This window comes from Lingula anatina, chromosome 1, assembly GCF_051362555.1.
Source record: "Lingula anatina isolate TDL-2025a chromosome 1, LinAna3.0, whole genome shotgun sequence".
In the NCBI taxonomy this organism is placed as follows: Eukaryota; Metazoa; Brachiopoda; class Lingulata; order Lingulida; family Lingulidae; genus Lingula; species Lingula anatina.
The window spans coordinates 7,472,568-7,486,414 of record NC_141767.1 but is presented as its reverse complement, the minus strand read 5'-3'; the positions used below and the strand labels follow the sequence as shown (position 1 = coordinate 7,486,414).

General features: G+C 39.3%; 20 non-coding genes across 20 annotated transcripts; all 20 read left to right on the top strand.

The window, feature by feature from the left end:
* Positions 1–461: 461 nt before the first annotated feature.
* LOC147763944 (signal recognition particle RNA) lies at positions 462–761 on the top strand. The gene has a single exon (XR_015332603.1).
* Positions 762–1,288: 527 nt separating this feature from the next.
* Positions 1,289–1,406, top strand: LOC147763943 (U5 spliceosomal RNA). Its single transcript, XR_015332595.1, has one exon. It is a non-coding gene; the product is annotated as a U5 spliceosomal RNA (small nuclear RNA).
* Positions 1,407–1,811: 405 nt separating this feature from the next.
* On the top strand, positions 1,812–2,111 carry LOC147763942 (signal recognition particle RNA). Its single transcript, XR_015332619.1, has one exon.
* A 517-nt stretch (positions 2,112–2,628) lies between these two features.
* LOC147763941 (U5 spliceosomal RNA) lies at positions 2,629–2,746 on the top strand. The gene has a single exon (XR_015332594.1). It is a non-coding gene; the product is annotated as a U5 spliceosomal RNA (small nuclear RNA).
* Positions 2,747–3,151: 405 nt separating this feature from the next.
* LOC147763940 (signal recognition particle RNA) lies at positions 3,152–3,451 on the top strand. Its single transcript, XR_015332625.1, has one exon.
* A 517-nt stretch (positions 3,452–3,968) lies between these two features.
* LOC147763939 (U5 spliceosomal RNA) lies at positions 3,969–4,086 on the top strand. Its single transcript, XR_015332593.1, has one exon. It is a non-coding gene; the product is annotated as a U5 spliceosomal RNA (small nuclear RNA).
* A 405-nt stretch (positions 4,087–4,491) lies between these two features.
* On the top strand, positions 4,492–4,791 carry LOC147763938 (signal recognition particle RNA). The gene has a single exon (XR_015332602.1).
* A 517-nt stretch (positions 4,792–5,308) lies between these two features.
* LOC147763937 (U5 spliceosomal RNA) lies at positions 5,309–5,426 on the top strand. Its single transcript, XR_015332592.1, has one exon. It is a non-coding gene; the product is annotated as a U5 spliceosomal RNA (small nuclear RNA).
* Positions 5,427–5,831: 405 nt separating this feature from the next.
* Positions 5,832–6,131, top strand: LOC147763936 (signal recognition particle RNA). Its single transcript, XR_015332624.1, has one exon.
* A 519-nt stretch (positions 6,132–6,650) lies between these two features.
* LOC147763935 (U5 spliceosomal RNA) lies at positions 6,651–6,768 on the top strand. The gene has a single exon (XR_015332591.1). It is a non-coding gene; the product is annotated as a U5 spliceosomal RNA (small nuclear RNA).
* Positions 6,769–7,173: 405 nt separating this feature from the next.
* Positions 7,174–7,473, top strand: LOC147763934 (signal recognition particle RNA). The gene has a single exon (XR_015332609.1).
* A 516-nt stretch (positions 7,474–7,989) lies between these two features.
* LOC147763933 (U5 spliceosomal RNA) lies at positions 7,990–8,107 on the top strand. Its single transcript, XR_015332589.1, has one exon. It is a non-coding gene; the product is annotated as a U5 spliceosomal RNA (small nuclear RNA).
* A 405-nt stretch (positions 8,108–8,512) lies between these two features.
* LOC147763932 (signal recognition particle RNA) lies at positions 8,513–8,812 on the top strand. The gene has a single exon (XR_015332630.1).
* Positions 8,813–9,328: 516 nt separating this feature from the next.
* LOC147763931 (U5 spliceosomal RNA) lies at positions 9,329–9,446 on the top strand. Its single transcript, XR_015332588.1, has one exon. It is a non-coding gene; the product is annotated as a U5 spliceosomal RNA (small nuclear RNA).
* Positions 9,447–9,851: 405 nt separating this feature from the next.
* Positions 9,852–10,151, top strand: LOC147763930 (signal recognition particle RNA). Its single transcript, XR_015332605.1, has one exon.
* Positions 10,152–10,668: 517 nt separating this feature from the next.
* LOC147763929 (U5 spliceosomal RNA) lies at positions 10,669–10,786 on the top strand. Its single transcript, XR_015332587.1, has one exon. It is a non-coding gene; the product is annotated as a U5 spliceosomal RNA (small nuclear RNA).
* A 405-nt stretch (positions 10,787–11,191) lies between these two features.
* Positions 11,192–11,491, top strand: LOC147763928 (signal recognition particle RNA). The gene has a single exon (XR_015332610.1).
* A 517-nt stretch (positions 11,492–12,008) lies between these two features.
* Positions 12,009–12,126, top strand: LOC147763927 (U5 spliceosomal RNA). Its single transcript, XR_015332586.1, has one exon. It is a non-coding gene; the product is annotated as a U5 spliceosomal RNA (small nuclear RNA).
* A 405-nt stretch (positions 12,127–12,531) lies between these two features.
* LOC147763926 (signal recognition particle RNA) lies at positions 12,532–12,831 on the top strand. The gene has a single exon (XR_015332608.1).
* Positions 12,832–13,347: 516 nt separating this feature from the next.
* On the top strand, positions 13,348–13,465 carry LOC147763925 (U5 spliceosomal RNA). The gene has a single exon (XR_015332585.1). It is a non-coding gene; the product is annotated as a U5 spliceosomal RNA (small nuclear RNA).
* The last annotated feature ends 382 nt before the right edge of the window (positions 13,466–13,847 follow it).

Sequence of the window (13,847 nt, the reverse complement as noted above, 5' to 3'; positions counted from 1 at the left end):
TACGGGGGGACAACTTACCCCGGGGTCCAACTATCCCCGGTCCCCCCAATAGCCCATATTTATCCAAAGTAGTCCTATAGGCTATAAGGTAACATTTATTATAAATTAGGCCTACTTTTTTGTATTTTTTACTTTTGAGCGAAAAGAGAACTTATAGGGCCTAACTTGTGAATAAAAAAAATTAGGCCTATATTTCAGCGATATAATATAAACCAAAGTGTTATCATAAATAGACAAAATATAGGCCTATCATCCGCACACAATATCTCAGGTGAATTTTAAATGTCAAAATATGTTTAGGCCTACTATTGGCACTGAGAGCGTCCGAGATCAATTTAACTCAACTAACATTCTAAGTAAAAGACATTTTGCAAATATGTTTTATTATGCAGTATTGATTTTTAAGTGTTTAAAAGAAAATAAAGCACTTTCAATTATAACAATATTGTCATCAACAACCGACTGGGAGCTGTGGCGGGCTCCTGTAATCTGGCTGTTCAGAGGTCTGGGCTGGTGGATGGTGTGAGGTTAGGGCTTCTGCCGGTCGTCTGTCTATGGCGATCGGGTGTCCGCACTAAGCTCGGCATCAATATGGTAAGCTGGACAGAGGTCTGGTCGACCAGGTTGACCAAAGAGGACCGCATTGGGTCAGGGCAGAAATGCAGCAGCCAAAAGGTTCCGTGTCGAGCAGTATGGTGGGATCGCATCCGTGAATAGAAGTCTGCCGGTAGCCTAACCAAAAGAACTAGACCCAACTCTTTATTTTGACATTATTTTTCTTTTCAACACACTTTCCATTTGGCCGTGATCATGTCCCAATATAAATAAACCGTTGCTATAGGCCTAACTTGAATTTATCTAATTTGACATGATAATCACCAAGCGTTTCACCAAATACGACATCCGCCCACAATTTATCAGGTGAATTTTAAATATCAAAACACGTTTACTGTTGGCACTGAGAGCGTCCGAGTGTTTTAGATGTTAAATATGAACGTACAACACCTACATGCATGACCCCTTTTATTGGCGACCGACTGCGCACCCGACCCGTCGGCACATGGCATTAAAAAGAACGAGCTTTTCAAAAGAACCAAATATGGTATTGTTTGTTATTCCCAAACTAAAATATTACATGTTATTGCTATAGAGAAATTAAAAATGTCTCAAGTATTATCTCAATAGCACAAAATATATGAAGCTGTTTATTTAGAATAATTATGCAAAGTCAGTCCCATTTCAAATGCTACTAAAATGAAGTATATAACCGGTAAGGGCAGTGAGATCTTCACTCTGGTTTCTCTTTATCCACGAATAAATCTTTCGCCTTTTACTAAAGATTTCCGTGGAGAGGAACAATACAATGAGTCTATAGACTAATTTTTCAACACCTCCTTATGGAGGTTAGCATAAAAAAATGAACTTTTTACGTTATCATCCCTCTCTCCCTCTTACAACACATTCTTTCTCCTTGTCATGCCTTACCTCCAGCTGAAAAAAGGTTTTGTACTCATAGTATAACATGTTCAGTCAAATTGACGTAATTGGGCGGGGAAATACCACTACCCAAGACCATTTTGCGGCGACCAAACGCTTCAATTAATTTATATCGGGGGTGCAAATATCTCTCGTCCTTTAGACACAGTCCATTATGAATTAATCTTAACAATGGTCATCAGATCAATTTAACTCAACTAACATTCTAAGTAAAAGACATTTTGCAAATATGTTTTATTATGCAGTATTGATTTTTAAGTGTTTAAAAGAAAATAAAGCACTTTCAATTATAACAATATTGTCATCAACAACCGACTGGGAGCTGTGGCGGGCTCCTGTAATCTGGCTGTTCAGAGGTCTGAGCTGGTGGATGGTGTGAGGTTAGGGCTTCTGCCGGTCGTCTGTCTATGGCGATCGGGTGTCCGCACTAAGCTCGGCATCAATATGGTAAGCTGGACGGAGGTCTGGTCGACCAGGTTGACCAAAGCGGACCGCATTGGGTCAGGGCAGAAATGCAGCAGCCAAAAGGTCCCGTGTCGAGCAGTATGGTGGGATCGCATCCGTGAATAGAAGCCTGCTGGTCGCCTAACCAAAAGAACTTGACCCAACTCTTTATTTTTACATTATTTTACTTTTCAACACACTTTCAATTTGCCAATGATCATGTCCGAACTAAACTGTTGCTATAACTGGAATTTATATCATTTTGCATGATGATCACCAAGCGTTTCACCAAGTACGGCATCCGCCAACAATATCTCAGGTGAATTTCAAATGTCAAAACATGTTTACTGTTTGCACTGAGAGCGTCGGAGTGTTTTAGATGTTAAATATAAACGTGCAAACACCTACATGCATGACCCCTTTTATTGGCGACCGACTGCGCGCCTTACCCGTCGGCACATGGCATTAAAAAGAACGAGCTTTTCAAAAGAACCAAAGATGGTATTGTTTGTTATTCCCAAACTAAAATATTACATGTTATTGCTATAGAGAAATTAAAAATGTCTCAAGTATTATCTCAATAGCACAAAATATATGAAGCTGTTTTTTTAGAATAATTATGCAAAGTCACTCCCATTTCAAATGCTACTAAAATGAAGTATATAACCGGTAAGGGCAGTGAGGTCTTCACTCTGGTTTCTCTTCATCCACGAATAAATCTTTCGCCTTTTACTAAAGATTTCCGTGGAGAGGAACAATACAATGAGTCTATAGACTAATTTTTCAAGACCTCCTCATGGAGGTTAGCATTGAAAAAAAATTGAACATTTTACGTTTACATTCCTCTCTCTTGCGACAAATTCTATCTCCTTGTCATGCCTTACCTCCAGCTGAAAAAAGGTTTTGTACTCATAGTATAACATGTTCAGTCAAATTGACGTAATTGGGCGGGGAAATACCACTACCCAAGACCATTTTGCGGCGACCAAACGCTTCAATTAATTTATATCGGGGGTGCAAATATCTCTCGTCCTTTAGACACAGTCCATTATGAATTAATCTTAACAATGGTCATCAGATCAATTTAACTCAACTAACATTCTAAGTAAAAGACATTTTGCAAATATGTTTTATTATGCAGTATTGATTTTTAAGTGTTTAAAAGAAAATAAAGCACTTTCAATTATAACAATATTGTCATCAACAACCGACTGGGAGCTGTGGCGGGCTCCTGTAATCTGGCTGTTCAGAGGTCTGAGCTGGTGGATGGTGTGAGGTTAGGGCTTCTGCCGGTCGTCTGTCTATGGCGATCGGGTGTCCGCACTAAGCTCGGCATCAATATGGTAAGCTGGACGGAGGTCTGGTCGACCAGGTTGACCAAAGCGGACCGCATTGGGTCAGGGCAGAAATGCAGCAGCCAAAAGGTTCCGTGTCGAGCAGTATGGTGGGATCGCATCCGTGAATAGAAGCCTGCTGGTCGCCTAACCAAAAGAACTAAACTCAACTCTTTATTTTTAAATTATTTTACTTTTCAACACACTTTCAATTTGCCAATGATCATGTCCGAACTAAACTGTTGCTATAACTGGAATTTATATCATTTTGCATGATGATCACCAAGCGTTTCACCAAGTACGGCATCCGCCAACAATATCTCAGGTGAATTTCAAATGTCAAAACATGTTTACTGTTTGCACTGAGAGCGTCGGAGTGTTTTAGATGTTAAATATAAACGTGCAAACACCTACATGCATGACCCCTTTTATTGGCGACCGACTGCGCGCCTTACCCGTCGGCACATGGCATTAAAAAGAACGAGCTTTTCAAAAGAACCAAAGATGGTATTGTTTGTTATTCCCAAACTAAAATATTACATGTTATTGCTATAGAGAAATTAAAAATGTCTCAAGTATTATCTCAATAGCACAAAATATATGAAGCTGTTTTTTTAGAATAATTATGCAAAGTCACTCCCATTTCAAATGCTACTAAAATGAAGTATATAACCGGTAAGGGCAGTGAGGTCTTCACTCTGGTTTCTCTTCATCCACGAATAAATCTTTCGCCTTTTACTAAAGATTTCCGTGGAGAGGAACAATACAATGAGTCTATAGACTAATTTTTCAAGACCTCCTCATGGAGGTTAGCATTGAAAAAAAATTGAACATTTTACGTTTACATTCCTCTCTCTTGCGACAAATTCTATCTCCTTGTCATGCCTTACCTCCAGCTGAAAAAAGGTTTTGTACTCATAGTATAACATGTTCAGTCAAATTGACGTAATTGGGCGGGGAAATACCACTACCCAAGACCATTTTGCGGCGACCAAACGCTTCAATTAATTTATATCGGGGGTGCAAATATCTCTCGTCCTTTAGACACAGTCCATTATGAATTAATCTTAACAATGGTCATCAGATCAATTTAACTCAACTAACATTCTAAGTAAAAGACATTTTGCAAATATGTTTTATTATGCAGTATTGATTTTTAAGTGTTTAAAAGAAAATAAAGCACTTTCAATTATAACAATATTGTCATCAACAACCGACTGGGAGCTGTGGCGGGCTCCTGTAATCTGGCTGTTCAGAGGTCTGAGCTGGTGGATGGTGTGAGGTTAGGGCTTCTGCCGGTCGTCTGTCTATGGCGATCGGGTGTCCGCACTAAGCTCGGCATCAATATGGTAAGCTGGACGGAGGTCTGGTCGACCAGGTTGACCAAAGAGGACCGCATTGGGTCAGGGCAGAAATGCAGCAGCCAAAAGGTCCCGTGTCGAGCAGTATGGTGGGATCGCATCCGTGAATAGAAGCCTGCTGGTAGCCTAACCAAAAGAACTTGACCCAACTCTTTATTTTTACATTATTTTACTTTTCAACACACTTTCCATTTGGCCATGATCATGTCCGAACTAAACTGTTGCTATAACTGGAATTTATATCATTTTGCATGATGATCACCAAGCGTTTCACCAAGTACGGCATCCGCCAACAATATCTCAGGTGAATTTCAAATGTCAAAACATGTTTACTGTTTGCACTGAGAGCGTCGGAGTGTTTTAGATGTTAAATATAAACGTGCAAACACCTACATGCATGACCCCTTTTATTGGTGACCGACTGCGCGCCTTACCCGTCGGCACATGGCATTAAAAAGAACGAGCTTTTCAAAAGAACCAAAGATGGTATTGTTTGTTATTCCCAAACTAAAATATTACATGTTATTGCTATAGAGAAATTAAAAATGTCTCAAGTATTATCTCAATAGCACAAAATATATGAAGCTGTTTTTTTAGAATATTTATGCAAAGTCACTCCCATTTCAAATGCTACTAAAATGAAGTATATAACCGGTAAGGGCAGTGAGGTCTTCACTCTGGTTTCTCTTCATCCACGAATAAATCTTTCGCCTTTTACTAAAGATTTCCGTGGAGAGGAACAATACAATGAGTCTATAGACTAATTTTTCAAGACCTCCTCATGGAGGTTAGCATTGAAAAAAAATTGAACATTTTACGTTTACATTCCTCTCTCTTGCGACAAATTCTATCTCCTTGTCATGCCTTACCTCCAGCTGAAAAAAGGTTTTGTACTCATAGTATAACATGTTCAGTCAAATTGACGTAATTGGGTGGGGAAATACCACTACCCAAGACCATTTTGCGGCGACCAAACGCTTCAATTAATTTATATCGGGGGTGCAAATATCTCTCGTCCTTTAGACACAGTCCATTATGAATTAATCTTAACAATGGTCATCAGATCAATTTAACTCAACTAACATTCTAAGTAAAAGACATTTTGCAAATATGTTTTATTATGCAGTATTGATTTTTAAGTGTTTAAAAGAAAATAAAGCACTTTCAATTATAACAATATTGTCATCAACAACCGACTGGGAGCTGTGGCGGGCTCCTGTAATCTGGCTGTTCAGAGGTCTGAGCTGGTGGATGGTGTGAGGTTAGGGCTTCTGCCGGTCGTCTGTCTATGGCGATCGGGTGTCCGCACTAAGCTCGGCATCAATATGGTAAGCTGGACGGAGGTCTGGTCGACCAGGTTGACCAAAGCGGACCGCATTGGGTCAGGGCAGAAATGCAGCAGCCAAAAGGTTCCGTGTCGAGCAGTATGGTGGGATCGCATCCGTGAATAGAAGCCTGCTGGTCGCCTAACCAAAAGAACTAAACTCAACTCTTTATTTTTAAATTATTTTACTTTTCAACACACTTTCCATTTGGCCATGATCATGTCCGAACTAAACTGTTGCTATAACTGGAATTTATATCATTTTGCATGATGATCACCAAGCGTTTCACCAAGTACGGCATCCGCCAACAATATCTCAGGTGAATTTCAAATGTCAAAACATGTTTACTGTTGGCACTGAGAGCGTCGGAGTGTTTTAGATGTTAAATATAAACGTGCAAACACCTACATGCATGACCCCTTTTATTGGCGACCGACTGCGCGCCTTACCCGTCGGCACATGGCATTAAAAAGAACGAGCTTTTCAAAAGAACCAAAGATGGTATTGTTTGTTATTCCCAAACTAAAATATTACATGCTATTGCTATAGAGAAATTAAAAATGTCTCAAGTATTATCTCAATAGCACAAAATATATGAAGCTGTTTTTTTTTATAATAATTATGCAAAGTCACTCCCATTTCAAATGCTACTAAAATGAAGTATATAACCGGTAAGGGCAGTGAGGTCTTCACTCTGGTTTCTCTTCATCCACGAATAAATCTTTCGCCTTTTACTAAAGATTTCCGTGGAGAGGAACAATACAATGAGTCTATAGACTAATTTTTCAAGACCTCCTCATGGAGGTTAGCATTGAAAAAAAAATGAACATTTTACGTTTACATTCCTCTCTCTTGCGACAAATTCTATCTCCTTGTCATGCCTTACCTCCAGCTGAAAAAAGGTTTTGTACTCATAGTATAACATGTTCAGTCAAATTGACGTAATTGGGCGGGGAAATACCACTACCCAAGACCATTTTGCGGCGACCAAACGCTTCAATTAATTTATATCGGGGGTGCAAATATCTCTCGTCCTTTAGACACAGTCCATTATGAATTAATCTTAACAATGGTCATCAGATCAATTTAACTCAACTAACATTCTAAGTAAAAGACATTTTGCAAATATGTTTTATTATGCAGTATTGATTTTTAAGTGTTTAAAAGAAAATAAAGCACTTTCAATTATAACAATATTGTCATCAACAACCGACTGGGAGCTGTGGCGGGCTCCTGTAATCTGGCTGTTCAGAGGTCTGAGCTGGTGGATGGTGTGAGGTTAGGGCTTCTGCCGGTCGTCTGTCTATGGCGATCGGGTGTCCGCACTAAGCTCGGCATCAATATGGTAAGCTGGACGGAGGTCTGGTCGACCAGGTTGACCAAAGAGGACCGCATTGGGTCAGGGCAGAAATGCAGCAGCCAAAAGGTTCCGTGTCGAGCAGTATGGTGGGATCGCATCCGTGAATAGAAGCCTGCTGGTTGCCTAACCAAAAGAACTAGACTCAACTCTTTATTTTTACATTATTTTACTTTTCAACACACTTTCAATTTGCCAATGATCATGTCCGAACTAAACTGTTGCTATAACTGGAATTTATATCATTTTGCATGATGATCACCAAGCGTTTGACCAAGTACGGCATCCGCCAACAATATCTCAGGTGAATTTCAAATGTCAAAACATGTTTACTGTTGGCACTGAGAGCGTCGGAGTGTTTTAGATGTTAAATATAAACGTGCAACACCTACATGCATGACCCCTTTTATTGGCGACCGACTGCGCGCCTTACCCGTCGGCACATGGCATTAAAAAGAACGAGCTTTTCAAAAGAACCAAAGATGGTATTGTTTGTTATTCCCAAACTAAAATATTACATGTTATTGCTATAGAGAAATTAAAAATGTCTCAAGTATTATCTCAATAGCACAAAATATATGAAGCTGTTTTTTTAGAATAATTATGCAAAGTCACTCCCATTTCAAATGCTACTAAAATGAAGTATATAACCGGTAAGGGCAGTGAGGTCTTCACTCTGGTTTCTCTTCATCCACGAATAAATCTTTCGCCTTTTACTAAAGATTTCCGTGGAGAGGAACAATACAATGAGTCTATAGACTAATTTTTCAAGACCTCCTCATGGAGGTTAGCATTGAAAAAAAATTGAACATTTTACGTTTACATTCCTCTCTCTTGCGACAAATTCTATCTCCTTGTCATGCCTTACCTCCAGCTGAAAAAAGGTTTTGTACTCATAGTATAACATGTTCAGTCAAATTGACGTAATTGGGCGGGGAAATACCACTACCCAAGACCATTTTGCGGCGACCAAACGCTTCAATTAATTTATATCGGGGGTGCAAATATCTCTCGTCCTTTAGACACAGTCCATTATGAATTAATCTTAACAATGGTCATCAGATCAATTTAACTCAACTAACATTCTAAGTAAAAGACATTTTGCAAATATGTTTTATTATGCAGTATTGATTTTTAAGTGTTTAAAAGAAAATAAAGCACTTTCAATTATAACAATATTGTCATCAACAACCGACTGGGAGCTGTGGCGGGCTCCTGTAATCTGGCTGTTCAGAGGTCTGAGCTGGTGGATGGTGTGAGGTTAGGGCTTCTGCCGGTCGTCTGTCTATGGCGATCGGGTGTCCGCACTAAGCTCGGCATCAATATGGTAAGCTGGACGGAGGTCTGGTCGACCAGTTTGACCAAAGTGGACCGCATTGGGTCAGGGCAGAAATGCAGCAGCCAAAAGGTTCCGTGTCGAGCAGTATGGTGGGATCGCATCCGTGAATAGAAGCCTGCTGGTCGCCTAACCAAAAGAACTAAACTCAACTCTTTATTTTTAAATTATTTTACTTTTCAACACACTTTCCATTTGCCAATGATCATGTCCGAACTAAACTGTTGCTATAACTGGAATTTATATCATTTTGCATGATGATCACCAAGCGTTTCACCAAGTACGGCATCCGCCAACAATATCTCAGGTGAATTTCAAATGTCAAAACATGTTTACTGTTGGCACTGAGAGCGTCGGAGTGTTTTAGATGTTAAATATAAATGTGCAACACCTACATGCATGACCCCTTTTATTGGCGACCGACTGCGCGCCTTACCCGTCGGCACATGGCATTAAAAAGAACGAGCTTTTCAAAAGAACCAAAGATGGTATTGTTTGTTATTCCCAAACTAAAATATTACATGTTATTGCTATAGAGAAATTAAAAATGTCTCAAGTATTATCTCAATAGCACAAAATATATGAAGCTGTTTTTTTAGAATAATTATGCAAAGTCACTCCCATTTCAAATGCTACTAAAATGAAGTATATAACCGGTAAGGGCAGTGAGGTCTTCACTCTGGTTTCTCTTCATCCACGAATAAATCTTTCGCCTTTTACTAAAGATTTCCGTGGAGAGGAACAATACAATGAGTCTATAGACTAATTTTTCAAGACCTCCTCATGGAGGTTAGCATTGAAAAAAAATTGAACATTTTACGTTTACATTCCTCTCTCTTGCGACAAATTCTATCTCCTTGTCATGCCTTACCTCCAGCTGAAAAAAGGTTTTGTACTCATAGTATAACATGTTCAGTCAAATTGACGTAATTGGGCGGGGAAATACCACTACCCAAGACCATTTTGCGGCGACCAAACGCTTCAATTAATTTATATCGGGGGTGCAAATATCTCTCGTCCTTTAGACACAGTCCATTATGAATTAATCTTAACAATGGTCATCAGATCAATTTAACTCAACTAACATTCTAAGTAAAAGACATTTTGCAAATATGTTTTATTATGCAGTATTGATTTTTAAGTGTTTAAAAGAAAATAAAGCACTTTCAATTATAACAATATTGTCATCAACAACCGACTGGGAGCTGTGGCGGGCTCCTGTAATCTGGCTGTTCAGAGGTCTGAGCTGGTGGATGGTGTGAGGTTAGGGCTTCTGCCGGTCGTCTGTCTATGGCGATCGGGTGTCCGCACTAAGCTCGGCATCAATATGGTAAGCTGGACGGAGGTCTGGTCGACCAGGTTGACCAAAGAGGACCGCATTGGGTCAGGGCAGAAATGCAGCAGCCAAAAGGTCCCGTGTCGAGCAGTATGGTGGGATCGCATCCGTGAATAGAAGCCTGCTGATAGCCTAACCAAAAGAACTTGACCCAACTCTTTATTTTTACATTATTTTACTTTTCAACACACTTTCCATTTGGCCATGATCATGTCCGAACTAAACTGTTGCTATAACTGGAATTTATATCATTTTGCATGATGATCACCAAGCGTTTCACCAAGTACGGCATCCGCCAACAATATCTCAGGTGAATTTCAAATGTCAAAACATGTTTACTGTTTGCACTGAGAGCGTCGGAGTGTTTTAGATGTTAAATATAAACGTGCAAACACCTACATGCATGACCCCTTTTATTGGCGACCGACTGCGCGCCTTACCCGTCGGCACATGGCATTAAAAAGAACGAGCTTTTCAAAAGAACCAAAGATGGTATTGTTTGTTATTCCCAAACTAAAATATTACATGTTATTGCTATAGAGAAATTAAAAATGTCTCAAGTATTATCTCAATAGCACAAAATATATGAAGCTGTTTTTTTAGAATAATTATGCAAAGTCACTCCCATTTCAAATGCTACTAAAATGAAGTATATAACCGGTAAGGGCAGTGAGGTCTTCACTCTGGTTTCTCTTCATCCACGAATAAATCTTTCGCCTTTTACTAAAGATTTCCGTGGAGAGGAACAATACAATGAGTCTATAGACTAATTTTTCAAGACCTCCTCATGGAGGTTAGCATTGAAAAAAAATTGAACATTTTACGTTTACATTCCTCTCTCTTGCAACAAATTCTATCTCCTTGTCATGCCTTACCTCCAGCTGAAAAAAGGTTTTGTACTCATAGTATAACATGTTCAGTCAAATTGACGTAATTGGGCGGGGAAATACCACTACCCAAGACCATTTTGCGGCGACCAAACGCTTCAATTAATTTATATCGGGGGTGCAAATATCTCTCGTCCTTTAGACACAGTCCATTATGAATTAATCTTAACAATGGTCATCAGATCAATTTAACTCAACTAACATTCTAAGTAAAAGACATTTTGCAAATATGTTTTATTATGCAGTATTGATTTTTAAGTGTTTAAAAGAAAATAAAGCACTTTCAATTATAACAATATTGTCATCAACAACCGACTGGGAGCTGTGGCGGGCTCCTGTAATCTGGCTGTTCAGAGGTCTGAGCTGGTGGATGGTGTGAGGTTAGGGCTTCTGCCGGTCGTCTGTCTATGGCGATCGGGTGTCCGCACTAAGCTCGGCATCAATATGGTAAGCTGGACGGAGGTCTGGTCGACCAGGTTGACCAAAGCGGACCGCATTGGGTCAGGGCAGAAATGCAGCAGCCAAAAGGTCCCGTGTCGAGCAGTATGGTGGGATCGCATCCGTGAATAGAAGCCTGCTGGTAGCCTAACCAAAAGAACTTGACCCAACTCTTTATTTTTACATTATTTTACTTTTCAACACACTTTCCATTTGGCCATGATCATGTCCGAACTAAACTGTTGCTATAACTGGAATTTATATCATTTTGCATGATGATCACCAAGCGTTTGACCAAGTACGGCATCCGCCAACAATATCTCAGGTGAATTTCAAATGTCAAAACATGTTTACTGTTTGCACTGAGAGCGTCGGAGTGTTTTAGATGTTAAATATAAACGTGCAAACACCTACATGCATGACCCCTTTTATTGGCGACCGACTGCGCGCCTTACCCGTCGGCACATGGCATTAAAAAGAACGAGCTTTTCAAAAGAACCAAAGATGGTATTGTTTGTTATTCCCAAACTAAAATATTACATGTTATTGCTATAGAGAAATTAAAAATGTCTCAAGTATTATCTCAATAGCACAAAATATATGAAGCTGTTTTTTTAGAATAATTATGCAAAGTCACTCCCATTTCAAATGCTACTAAAATGAAGTATATAACCGGTAAGGGCAGTGAGGTCTTCACTCTGGTTTCTCTTCATCCACGAATAAATCTTTCGCCTTTTACTAAAGATTTCCGTGGAGAGGAACAATACAATGAGTCTATAGACTAATTTTTCAAGACCTCCTCATGGAGGTTAGCATTGAAAAAAAATTGAACATTTTACGTTTACATTCCTCTCTCTTGCGACAAATTCTATCTCCTTGTCATGCCTTACCTCCAGCTGAAAAAAGGTTTTGTACTCATAGTATAACATGTTCAGTCAAATTGACGTAATTGGGTGGGGAAATACCACTACCCAAGACCATTTTGCGGCGACCAAACGCTTCAATTAATTTATATCGGGGGTGCAAATATCTCTCGTCCTTTAGACACAGTCCATTATGAATTAATCTTAACAATGGTCATCAGATCAATTTAACTCAACTAACATTCTAAGTAAAAGACATTTTGCAAATATGTTTTATTATGCAGTATTGATTTTTAAGTGTTTAAAAGAAAATAAAGCACTTTCAATTATAACAATATTGTCATCAACAACCGACTGGGAGCTGTGGCGGGCTCCTGTAATCTGGCTGTTCAGAGGTCTGAGCTGGTGGATGGTGTGAGGTTAGGGCTTCTGCCGGTCGTCTGTCTATGGCGATCGGGTGTCCGCACTAAGCTCGGCATCAAAATGGTAAGCTGGACGGAGGTCTGGTCGACCAGGTTGACCAAAGAGGACCGCATTGGGTCAGGGCAGAAATGCAGCAGCCAAAAGGTCCCGTGTCGAGCAGTATGGTGGGATCGCATCCGTGAATAGAAGCCTGCTGGTAGCCTAACCAAAAGAACTTGACCCAACTCTTTATTTTTACATTATTTTACTTTTCAACACACTTTCCATTTGGCCATGATCATGTCCGAACTAAACTGTTGCTATAACTGAAATTTATATCATTTTGCATGATGATCACCAAGCGTTTCACCAAGTACGGCATCCGCCAACAATATCTCAGGTGAATTTCAAATGTCAAAACATGTTTACTGTTGGCACTGAGAGCGTCGGAGTGTTTTAGATGTTAAATATAAATGTGCAACACCTACATGCATGACCCCTTTTATTGGCGACCGACTGCGCGCCTTACCCGTCGGCACATGGCATTAAAAAGAACGAGCTTTTCAAAAGAACCAAAGATGGTACTGTTTGTTATTCCCAAACTAAAATATTACATGTTATTGCTATAGAGAAATTAAAAATGTCTCAAGTATTATCTCAATAGCACAAAATATATGAAGCTGTTTTTTTAGAATAATTATGCAAAGTCACTCCCATTTCAAATGCTACTAAAATGAAGTATATAACCGGTAAGGGCAGTGAGGTCTTCACTCTGGTTTCTCTTCATCCACGAATAAATCTTTCGCCTTTTACTAAAGATTTCCGTGGAGAGGAACAATACAATGAGTCTATAGACTAATTTTTCAAGACCTCCTCATGGAGGTTAGCATTGAAAAAAAATTGAACATTTTACGTTTACATTCCTCTCTCTTGCGACAAATTCTATCTCCTTGTCATGCCTTACCTCCAGCTGAAAAAAGGTTTTGTACTCATAGTATAACATGTTCAGTCAAATTGACGTAATTGGGCGGGGAAATACCACTACCCAAGACCATTTTGCGGCGACCAAACGCTTCAATTAATTTATATCGGGGGTGCAAATATCTCTCGTCCTTTAGACACAGTCCATTATGAATTAATCTTAACAATGGTCATCAGATCAATTTAACTCAACTAACATTCTAAGAAAAAGACATTTTGCAAATATGTTTTATTATGCAGTATTGATTTTTAAGTGTTTAAAAGAAAATAAAGCACTTTCAATTAT